The sequence below is a fragment of the Lepisma saccharinum genome, unplaced genomic scaffold, assembly GCF_977018435.1.
Source record: "Lepisma saccharinum unplaced genomic scaffold, izLepSacc3.1 HAP1_SCAFFOLD_183, whole genome shotgun sequence".
Classification (NCBI taxonomy): domain Eukaryota; kingdom Metazoa; phylum Arthropoda; class Insecta; order Zygentoma; family Lepismatidae; genus Lepisma; species Lepisma saccharinum.
The window spans coordinates 119931-131225 of record NW_028142980.1 but is presented as its reverse complement, the minus strand read 5'-3'; the positions used below and the strand labels follow the sequence as shown (position 1 = coordinate 131225).

The window sequence follows — 11295 nt, the reverse complement described above, 5'->3', positions numbered from 1 at the left end:
AATGAGGTCTTTCCTAGAGAAAATTATAATTTAGACATGTCCAAGAATGATTTCCTCAAATTATATGAGGCATTTTCGGCATTCAAAAGGGTCACTACTGGCAATACTGACATGTATTACACACCAGATGAATTCAAAGCACAGAGACCCATGTTTGTAATAAACACTTCAACAAGGAAACAAGTTGTGGTGAATGACAGGACAAACATTAAAATTGTCTGTGAATTCCATGAAGCATTACCTGATGACACCATATGTAGTGTTATTCTCATAGGAGAAAAATCATATGTTTATGATGTAAGAAATGAGAGAGTCACAGAGCAATTCTAGAAGATATTTGTTCTATTGTGCTGTTGTACAACACACAAACCTCAACTGTATATCAGCTAGCAGTGAATATCTCATGTGTGGCATATTATTTTGTTGCATGTATTTCAATCTTACATATTTTATCAGAACTCAAACCCAGAGCTCCTGATTACAATGCAGCAATATTAACACTTCTCCATATGGAATATATCCACATTTTACTGGGTTCTGAGACCCTAATACAGACAAAATTGGATTTTGATCTGTCATAATATTCTCCAAGTCTTGCCTAGGCTCATATTAACAGAATAGAATTGCTTTCAGCATGAAGAACAGTTCATTGGCACTGTGTCAGAAAATTTGTATCTTTATCTCAATAATCTTTGTTACACTTTTACATGTTGCACAGAAAAATTAATGGCCTCTTCAGTGAATCGCACAGAAAAATCATTAATGCTCTCTTCTAGCTGTATAGATTATATCTCTTGCGTGCCGGCAAGACATGCAAGCAATTAATTATGCTTACCCGTTCTTCTTCTATTGTATTGAGCGAGTGGTTATAACACATGAGAAAATAAGAAAATTGAGAAATTCAGTTTTTGTACAATATATTGTTGTAAAATACTTTTTACCAGGTTTTCAGATCTGGGAGTTGTATATCAACTAGCAGTAATTATTCTCAAAATCTCACGTATGGAATGCCACACATATTTCAATCTATCAGGACTCGAACCCAGAACCCCTTGTTTACAAGACAACAATATTAACATTTTGCTATCAGAGAAGGCTTCACATTTTACCAGGATTCAAACCCGAGCTTTTTGATTACAAGGCAATAAAAACCATGCACCACACTCTACTGGGTCTCCTGGGATTTTGACAGAAAACACACTATAAACAATAAGATAATAAGAGAACTTGCCATAGTTATAAGTATAAGCAAATCAATCTGAGGAGGCTCTTCCTTTCTGAAGAGGCATTTTTACAAAAATCTTGGACTAGACAGAGTTCCACACTTGATCAAAAAGCTCATATGCTCATGTTGAGCTAGTTTTAAGTATAGCCAAACCTGCTTGAGAGGAGCTCTTCCTTTCTTGGGTTTATGCCCCCACCAAACACACTACTCGCTCCGCCCCATAATAAGAAAGTTCCTGTGGAAAAACTACCCCCATGTTATCCTTATGGGGAAATAGCTTTTTTATATACGAAAAATAATATTTGTGTTAACCTGACTGTTAAACAAAAACTAAGCCCCAATAAGAACCTGGACATAGACAGTGTCTTAGCCCCATCCCTCTCCAGCTTGAAGAACCCACCCCCAACCCTTAGCTTTTAGGGGTGGTTTTTCTGTTGAATTTCTTGTGAAGTGGTGCGTGGCTCGTTGCACTCGGCTTCGATAGCGTGTCATCTGCCGCGTGGGACCTGAAGGAGACGTGTGACATCCGGGTTCCTTCACTTTTCCACCTCTTCCCCCCTTAATAAATATATCTAATCCAGAGTCTCTTCACTCATCCAAAACGACTTCCCCCCAACTGTCCCCCCTAAGCAATGTTGATAATCGCTCCCAGGTACAGTCCCCCTCAAATTTAAACTCATCTTACAGTTACACCTTCGACTTCCCTATTTTGACTCCCACCACCTCGCAGGAATCGCCTAATTTGACTTTTACTCTAACATCAAAACCTCCCCTCCTTTTGGAAAATTCCACCCCAAAACCGAGTCACAGACCCAATTTTGATATTCCCACTCCCCCTGAAAGCCCCTTAAACCCGGAAGCTCCAGCTTTCAAGAGTGCACTTGACCCTGAAGCCCCTCCTTTCCACTCCAAAAAGAACAAATATCCCAATTTTACTAAACCAACTGTCATGCTACCTGCCAAGCCTGATACTCCAAATACCCAAATATCTAAAATTAACCGAGATGATATATATCCAAACTTTGAGCTAAACCTGCGCCTAAGCAGACTAGAAGAACGAGACAACTTAGTTACGGCGATGCGTCTATTGGTCAGAAACAAACACCCGAATGGAAGATCCATAAACTTCCCTTACCCGGAAGCGGTTGACAAAATGCTTCTTAGATGCAGTAACATCCCGGTAGAGCCGGATTATTTACTTGACTTAATGAACCAGGCATTTCAACGAAGAGACCTGGAATTAGATTTGGACGAGATCTACAGAGACTTCGCCAGAGGATTGGGGAGGGTTATTGAGGACACAAGCAAACCCTGGCCACAGTGGAGTTCAGTGATAAGACACTGAATATCAACAACGTGAGCTGCCTACAGATAAACCTAAATGGAGCCGAACTTGCAACCGAGGAAATCTTTATCTATGCTAAAAGAAATCATCATGACTTATTATTTTTTCAGGAACCTTATACTTCAAACGGAAACATAATTCACGCGCCCATAGGAGCCACACTTGTTTATAACAAACACCAAAACGCAAAAGTTGCAATTATATCATTAAATCCTGCAATAAAAATCCTAAAAATAGCGCAATTCTCGGATACGCATGTAAACTGTGTGGAGATTAGCATAGATACCGTAAGCTTTATTGTGGTTAACTGCTATTGTCAGTATAGCCACAATATAGAGCAATACATAAACAAGATTAGAAGGATCTGTGCTGCTTATGCCAACAAGAAAATCTTGTTAACCTTAGATAGTAACTCCTCCTCTCCCCTCTGGTTCGGTAGGGAAATAGACCACAACGGTGAAAAGATGATGGATCTTCTTGCCGAAGCAAATCTAGAAATTCAAAATCAACAGGGAAATCCTCCAACATATAGAGGAAGATCTGGTGCCTCTAGTAATATAGATCTGACTCTAACCAACTCCAAAATGAGCAAGTGCATAACCAACTGGAGAGTACTAGACATGGTTACTAGAAGTGACCATAATGTCATTCTTTTTGATTTAGTTTTAAAAAATACAAACACAATTAATTCTGAGCTTAATCCTTCCTATAACTGGAGAAAAACCGACCATACCGCTCTGTTAAACTGCATCACTCTGCCTGAGCACCTTAACAATGTACACACTCTAGATGAATGGGCAATGGAGTTAACCAAACAAATAGACACTGCAGTTAAAGCGTCAACCCCGATAAAGTTCAGAAATAGCCAAAATAAACCCTGGAATAAAAAATTAGCTAAGTTAAGAGAAACGATGCGAAAATCCAGGAAAAGATATCAGCAGATTAATTTACCGGGAGTAAGAGAAATTCTACTGGAAGAATATCGAAAACACAAAAGAAATTATGCAGAAGAGCTTAAAAAATTTAAGGTAAACAACTGGCAAAACTTTGTAAGTAAAAATCTAAACAAGGATAAATGGGGACTACCGTACAAAATTTTAACTAATAAAATTAACGGGGATCGAGGGATCACCACAATCAAAAGACCTGATGGCTCAATATCCACGAATACAGAGGAAACAGCCTGGACCCTGTTGAACAGCCTCCTGCCAGATGACGATGAAAATACGGATAATCGGGAAAATGAAATTACAAGACGGAGTATAGGACATTATCCAAATAACAATCCGATTCTCCCTTTCACCACTGAGGAAGTCCTACAGGAACTACAAACTATGAAAAGCTACAAAGCTCCAGGGCCAGACGGCATTCCTGCGGGAATCATTAAAATATCCATTCCAAAAACATTAAACTTTATAACTGAATTGTTCAATCTATGTTTGGCAAATAAACACTTTCCAAACCCGTGGAAGGAAGGCAATCTCGTTGTGTTAAAAAAAGAAGGTAAAACTGATGATACTGACCCAAAATCATATCGGTCAATCTGCCTATTAAACAACGTAGGAAAACTACTAGAAAAACTAATAAACAAAAGACTACAAGAATTTTTAAGAATGGTGCAGAATAGTGGTGCTCAATATGGTTTTACAAAGGGATGCTCCACGGAAGACGCTATTAACTCTCTAAAGAATGCTGTGTCAGTCTCAAATAGGAAAATTACTATAATCATCTTCATAGACATTAAAGGGGCTTTTGATAATCTATGGTGGCCTCACCTCTTTGCCACATTAAAACAACTTAATTGTCCCGTAACACTAATTCAAATACTGGAAAGCTACTGCTACAACAGAAGGGTCCACTATAACCTAAACGGCATAAAAATATCAAAGATACTATCAAAGGGATGTCCTCAGGGATCCGTTCTGGGTCCCCACCTCTGGAATATCAACTTGGAGCCGTGTTTGAAATTATTGGAGAACAATAATAATGTAGATAAAGTAATAGCATACGCGGATGACGTGACTCTCATTTGCACAGGCAACTCAAGAGCACAAATTGAATTCAAAGCCAACAATGCCCTCGAAGAATTATTAAAATGGTGTCGGAGCGCAAAATTGGAACTCTCAGCAATAAAAACTAAATACCTTTTTGCCAAAGGCAAAATTAGTAATAATAGAAACCCAACAATCAAAATATCAGGCAAAAACGTTCAAAGTGCCAGTGTTGTAGATTACCTAGGAGTCAGATTCGAGGAGGGAATGAAATTTAGTGAACACATCAACTACATAACAACGAAAGCAGAAACAGCAATGATGAAACTTATTAGGCTTTCTTCACAGGACTTCAATATACATCCGAACATCATGACAACGTATGTCAAAACAATTTACAATCAAATTATCACTTATGCTTCCTCGGTCTGGGTGGAGAGTCTAGTATATAAGAAAAACGTTAAAACACTTAGAGCATCGCAGAGAAGAATTCTTATGAGAACATCCGGTGCGTTTGGAACTACGTCGACCGAGGCGGTTCTAGTGGTCACAGGACATCGTCCAATTGACATAGAAGCCAAATGGAAAGCAGCCAAATACTTCTTCAAGAAAGGCGATGAACACAAACTAGTGAAAATCACTGGAGCCTTCTATCCAACTCTCCAAGAAATAAACAATAAACTTAATATTGTGTGGCAAAAAGAATGGGAAGAAAGTACTAACGGGAGAAGAACCTTCAGCTTCATCCCATCTATAAACATTCCGCTACCCACATGTGATCAACCAATCAGGGGTCTCATGCAATTTTTGACAGGGCATGGTCCTTTCGGGACACATCTTTGCCGGATTGGGAGCAGGGCTACTCCGGTTTGTGTTGCGTGTGGTTCACTAGAGGATTCACCGGAACACAAAACCTTTTTTTGTCCAGCGGCGGACGATCAAATAAAACTACTGCGTAAGGAACTTCCAACTTTTAATGTCACCATCCTAATTGGACCTAAACAAATAGAAAATCTAGGTCGTCTAACGAACAAAATCTCGAATGAAGAGCTAAGAAAATTTAATCAACAGGTCCAAATATTGCCTTCTTCTGCCGGCGCCTCTGCATCTAACAACACTAGTCCGATTCCCAACAGGGGTAAGGACAGACACCAACCTCCAAGACAAAACAGACATGGAAATATTAGCACACGAACTTCCAGTGAAGAAACAGCTAATAACCAGGATGAGGAAGCGCCGATTGGTGCCACAAGAAGGAAATACTACTTTGTTTCCAACGGACGCAAGGAAGCAGCTGAGAGAAGACGGATACGACCAGTGCGGCAACCGGAGGAGTCCCACAAAGAATATATGAAAAGAGTTGTGGCTTCAAGATCTACCAACTAAATCCAGAGACAGGTTTCTTGAATATACTGGTATCCCAGTATATTTAGTACCGGTATCCGGTACTTAATCTTAAAGTAATTTTATAATAAACTAATTTCAATAAACATAAAATGAAAATTTTACAATATAATAGTTTTCAAACTTTAAGTAACAAATAACAGGGCTGAAGTGATGTCATTATCGGCCGTTTAAAATTTAATTTTTTTTTTTTTTAATTTATAGTTAATTAAAGCTTATTGTTAAACCCTATTTTGAATTAACTCTTTATTACTCTTGTTTTCTTTATTTTGATTAAAAAATTTTTATTTTAATTGTACTACTAAATGCAGATTCGTAGTAACATAACCGACTGATCAAAGTGGTAAACATTTCCTCCGGGAAAGGGAGTAGTCGCCGGGGAGGGAAACACCAGCCTCTGAGGTGAGCAATTCCCAAACAGCTACAAACTACAATGAAGGTCCTCAACCTTTGCGGTTCCGTCCCTGGCGGCTGGTCCTAGGACCCGGCAAAATAATATTATAGATTCCGGAAGTCCGGAATCCGATATTCAGCGGGTAAAATCTACTAAAAACTATACAAACAAATTTTCAGTAAAATATTAAGCAGGTAACAAATAAATTTTTCTGCTGTGTATTGTATCTTGAGGTATTAGACTAATTTTGTATCAATATATGCTTTATGTTAGTTAATTATTGTATGTAATCATATATATATATATGTTTGTATGTTTATTATGTATGTAACAACAACTTAACAATAAAGGTATGGCACAACAATATAGGGGGAACCGTAATACGAAAAACTGCCGTCCCAGTTTATATCAGAGGCACTGGGACATAGCGCATGCCCTCGAAAGTATGCGGGTGGAGGTTTGGATACTTTCGGGGGTTCCCCCCATATTGTCTGTCCCTACCTACTGTCTAGCGAAACCACAGCCAAGGGAACGGGCTTGGAGAATGTCAGCGGGGAAAGAAGACCCTGTTGAGCTTGACTCTAGTCTGCCGCTGTCGGGAGACGTGACGAGGTGTAGCATAAGTGGGAGGGCTCCTTCGGGTGCCCGCCGGTGAAATACCACTACTCTCACGGTTTCCCGACTCACCCGGTTGGGCGGGACGCGGGCGTCGGGGCTCCGGCCTCGTCGCACGCCGTTCACGAACCAAGGCCCCACCGGCCGGCCGTGCCTCGCGTGCGGACCGGCCAAGGGGCCGACCCGATCCGGGGACAACGGCAGGCGGGGAGTTCGTCTGGGGCGGAACATCTGTCAAAGGATAACGCAGGTGTCCTAAGGGCGGCTCACCGAGGCCAGAAACCTCGGGTAGAGCGAAAGGGCAAAAGCCGCCCTGATCCGCACCCTCAGTACGGGTGGGACCCGGGAAACCGGGGCCTATCGATCCTCCCCGTCCGAAGGATCTTCGGCGGGAGGTGACAGAAAAGTTACCACAGGGATAACTGGCTCGTGGCCGCCAAGCGTTCATAGCGACGCGGCTTTTTGATCCTTCGATGTCGGCTCTTCTTACCGTGGGGACGCAGCGCTCCCCGAGCGTATGATTGTTCACCAACCAACAAGGAACGTGAGCTGGGTTTAGACCGTCGCGAGACAGGTTAGTTTTATCCTCCTGGCGTTTAGAACGCGGCCAAGGTAATCCTGGTTAGTACGAGAGGAACCCCAGGTTCGGACCAATGGTACCGCGCCGGTTCGATCGAACCTTGGTGCGAAGCTACGTCCGACGGCTGAAGCCTGAACGCCTCTAAGGCCGAAGCCGTGCCCGGAGCTGCGTGACCGTGGGTCCCTGCACTCTGAAAGGCAGAACCACCAACGCTGGACCCCTTCGCCGGGGACCGGTAAGGCGGGGAGCCACCAACCACCCCCCAACCCGGGGGGTGAGGCTCCCCGCGAGTAGTGCCATCGAGACTCCGCCCACTTGCCCCACTGACCGAGGTCTTTGGGATTCTAGATGGGGATTCACGGGGTAATCAAGCACTCGGAAGTTGGGACCCTTGAACCACTCGTAGACGACTTGAGTATCTGGCGGGGCGTCGTGAGCGGTGAAGCCTCCGTACGGTGGCGACCCGTTGAAAGGCAGCCCTCGCTTGCAGGTTCGTGCTGTCGGCTGCACGGCACCTGAAAAGCAGACTCTTTCTTTTAGGAGGTCCCCTACGGGACCTTCGCCGGGAGTCCAGACCCCAGTTTCGACCGGGGGAGGACTCCCAAACCGGCAGCCGACACCTTCACCGGGTGCTGGCAGCCGGGGCTTCCAGCAGGTGGCGGATTGCTGGACTTTGGGGTTTCGACCCAGCCGACCAAACAAGAAGAAGAAGGACCTCCCGGTTTAGCATGGGAGGCAACAACTTGACTCCAAGCCAAGTTGCGAATGAAAAATGTTCTTTCTTTTGCAGTTAGAAACTAACTGTAGAGAACGAAAGCCGCAGTTGAACACTGTGCAGGCAGAAAGATTTGTCTTTTAGACGAGAGGTGTGTATATATGTTATCACATAATGCTAAGTTAACGCTCCCACCTCCGTTGCTGATGGTGCTTGGCCGAGAAGTTTACTCTCCCAGAATTTTTACCTTTAACGGTAATCTGTGGAGCAAAATCCCAATAGAAAGTCAAGCTGGGAAGAAAACAGAGAAGCAGATTTGTGTGCCTTTGCCACATTGCGGTGTTTGTAGATGTTTGTTGGAAAGATCCATTCTCCCAGAATTTTTGCCTTTAACGGTAATCTCTGGAGCAAAAGCCGAATGGAAAGTCAAGCTGGGAAGAAAACTGAGGAGTATGATATTGTGTCAATGCCACATTGCGTTGCTTGTCCAAGTTTCTTGGGAAGATTCATTCTCCCAGAATTTTTGCCTTTAACGGCAATCTCTGGAGCAAAGGCCGAATAGAAAGCCAAGCTGGGAAGATTTATTCTCCCAGATTTTATTTGCCTTTGACGGCAATCTCTGGAGCAAAAGCCGAATAGAAAGTCAAGCTGGGAAGAAAACGGAGGAGTATGATATTGTGTCAATGCCACATTGCGTTGCTTGTCCAAGTTTCTTGGGAAGATTCATTCTCCCAGAATTTTTGCCTTTAACGGCAATCTCTGGAGCAAAGGCCGAATAGAAAGCCAAGCTGGGAAGAAAAAAGAGGAGTATGATATTGTGTCAATGCCACATTGCGTTGATTGTCCAAGTTTCTTGGGAAGATTCATTCTCCCAGAATTTTTGCCTTTGACGGCAATCTCTGGAGCAAAGGCCGAATAGAAAGCCAAGCTGGGAAGAAAACAGAGGAGGATGATATTGTGTCACTGCCACATTGCGTTGCTTGTCCAAGTTTCTTGGGAAGCTTTAATGTTCCAGAATTTTTGCCTTTGACGGCAATCTCTGGAGCAAAAGCCGAATAGAAAGTCAAGCAGGGGAGGAAACGGAGGAGAATGATATTGTGTCAATGCCACATTGCGTTGCTTGTCCAAGTTTCTTGGGAAGATTCATTCTCCCAGAATTTTTGACTTTGACGGCAATCTCTGGAGCAAAAGCCGAATAGAAAGTCAGGCTGGGAAGAAAACGGAGGAGTATGATATTGTGTCAATGCCACATTGCGTTGCTTGTCCAAGTTTCTTGGGAAGATTCATTCTGCCAGAATGTTTGACTTTGACGGCAATCTCTGGAGCAAAAGCCGAATAGAAAGTCAGGCTGGGAACAAAACGGAGGAGTATGATATTATGTCAATGCCACATTGCGTTGCTTGTCCAAGTTTCTTGGGAAGATTCATTCTCCCAGAATTTTTGCCTTTGACGGCAATCTCTGGAGCAAAAGCCGAATAGAAAGCCAAGCTGGGAAGAAAACAGAGGAGGATGATATTGTGTCACTGCCACATTGCGTTGCTTGTACAAGTTTCTTGGGAAGCTTTAATGTTCCAGAATTTTTGCCTTTGACGGGAATCTCTGGAGCAAAAGCCGAATAGAAAGTCAAGCTGGGAAGAAAACTGAGGAGAATGATATTGTGTCAATGACACATTGCGTTGCTTGTCCAAGTTTCTTGGGAAGCTTTATTCTCCCAGATTATTTTTTGCCTTTAACGGCAATCTCTGGAGCAAGAGCCGAATAGAAAGTCAGGCTGGGAAGAAAACAGAGGAGGATGATATTGTGTCAATGCCACATTGCGTTGCTTGTCCAAGTTTCTTGGGAAGATTCATTCTCCCAGATTATTTTTTGCCTTTAACGGTAATCTCTGGAGCAAAAGCCGAATAGAAAGTCAAGCTGGGAAGAAAACAGAGGAGAAGTAGATTTGTGCGGGTGTCACTGCCACATTGCGATGCTTGTACAAGTTTCTTGGTAAGCTTTATTCTCCCAGATTTTTTTGCCTTTAACGGCAATCTCTGGAGCAAAAGCCGAATAGAAAGTAAAGTTGGGAAGAAAACTGAGGAGGAGAATTTTTTTTGTGTGTGTGCCTTTGTCACATTACCGTGCTTTTAGAAGTTTGTCGAGAAGCTTCATTCACCCAGAACTTTTACCTTTGACGGTAATCTATGGAGCAAAAGCCGAACAGAAAGCCAAGCTGGGAAGAAAACAGAGGAGGAGAATTGTTTGTGTGTGTGCCTTTGCAACATTACCGTCCTTTTATAAGTTTGTGGGGAAGCTTCATTCACCCAGAAATTTTACCTTTAACGGTAATCTCTGGACCAAAAGCCGAATAGAAAGTCAAGCTGGGAAGAAAACTGAGGAGTATGATATTGTGTCAATGCCGCATTGCGTTGCTTGTCCAAGTTTCTTGGGATGATTTATTCTCCCAGAATTTTTGCCTTTCACGGCAATCTCTGGAGCAAAGGCCGAATAGAAAGCCAAGCTGGGAAGATTTATTCTCCCAGATTTATTTGCCTTTGACGGCAATCTCTGGAGCAAAAGCCGAATAGAAAGTCAAGCTGGGAAGAAAACAGAGGAGTATGATATTGTGTCAATGCCACATTGCGTTGCTTGTCCAAGTTTCTTGGGAAGATTCATTCTCCCAGAATTTTTGCCTTTAACGGCAATCTCTGGAACAAAGGCCGAATAGAAAGTCAAGCTGGGAAGAAAACAGAGAAGCAGATTTGTGTGCCTTTGCCACATTGAGGTGTTTGTAGATGTTTGTTGGAAAGATCCATTCTCCCAGAATTTTTGCCTTTAACGGTAATCTCTGGAGCAAAAGCCGAATGGAAAGTCAAGCTGGGAAGCTTCATTCTCCCAGAACTTTTACCTTTGACGGTAATCTCTGGAGCAAAAACCGAATAGAAAGTCAAGCTGGGAAGAAAACGTAGGAGGAGGAGATTTGTGCGGGTGTCACTGCTACATTGCGTTGCTTGTACAAGTTTTTTGGGAAGCTTTATTCTCCCAGA

General features: G+C 42.8%; 1 pseudogene; it reads left to right on the top strand.

The window, feature by feature from the left end:
- Positions 1 to 6454: 6454 nt before the first annotated feature.
- On the top strand, positions 6455 to 8048 carry LOC145982465 (large subunit ribosomal RNA; annotated as a pseudogene).
- Positions 8049 to 11295: the final 3247 nt, after the last annotated feature.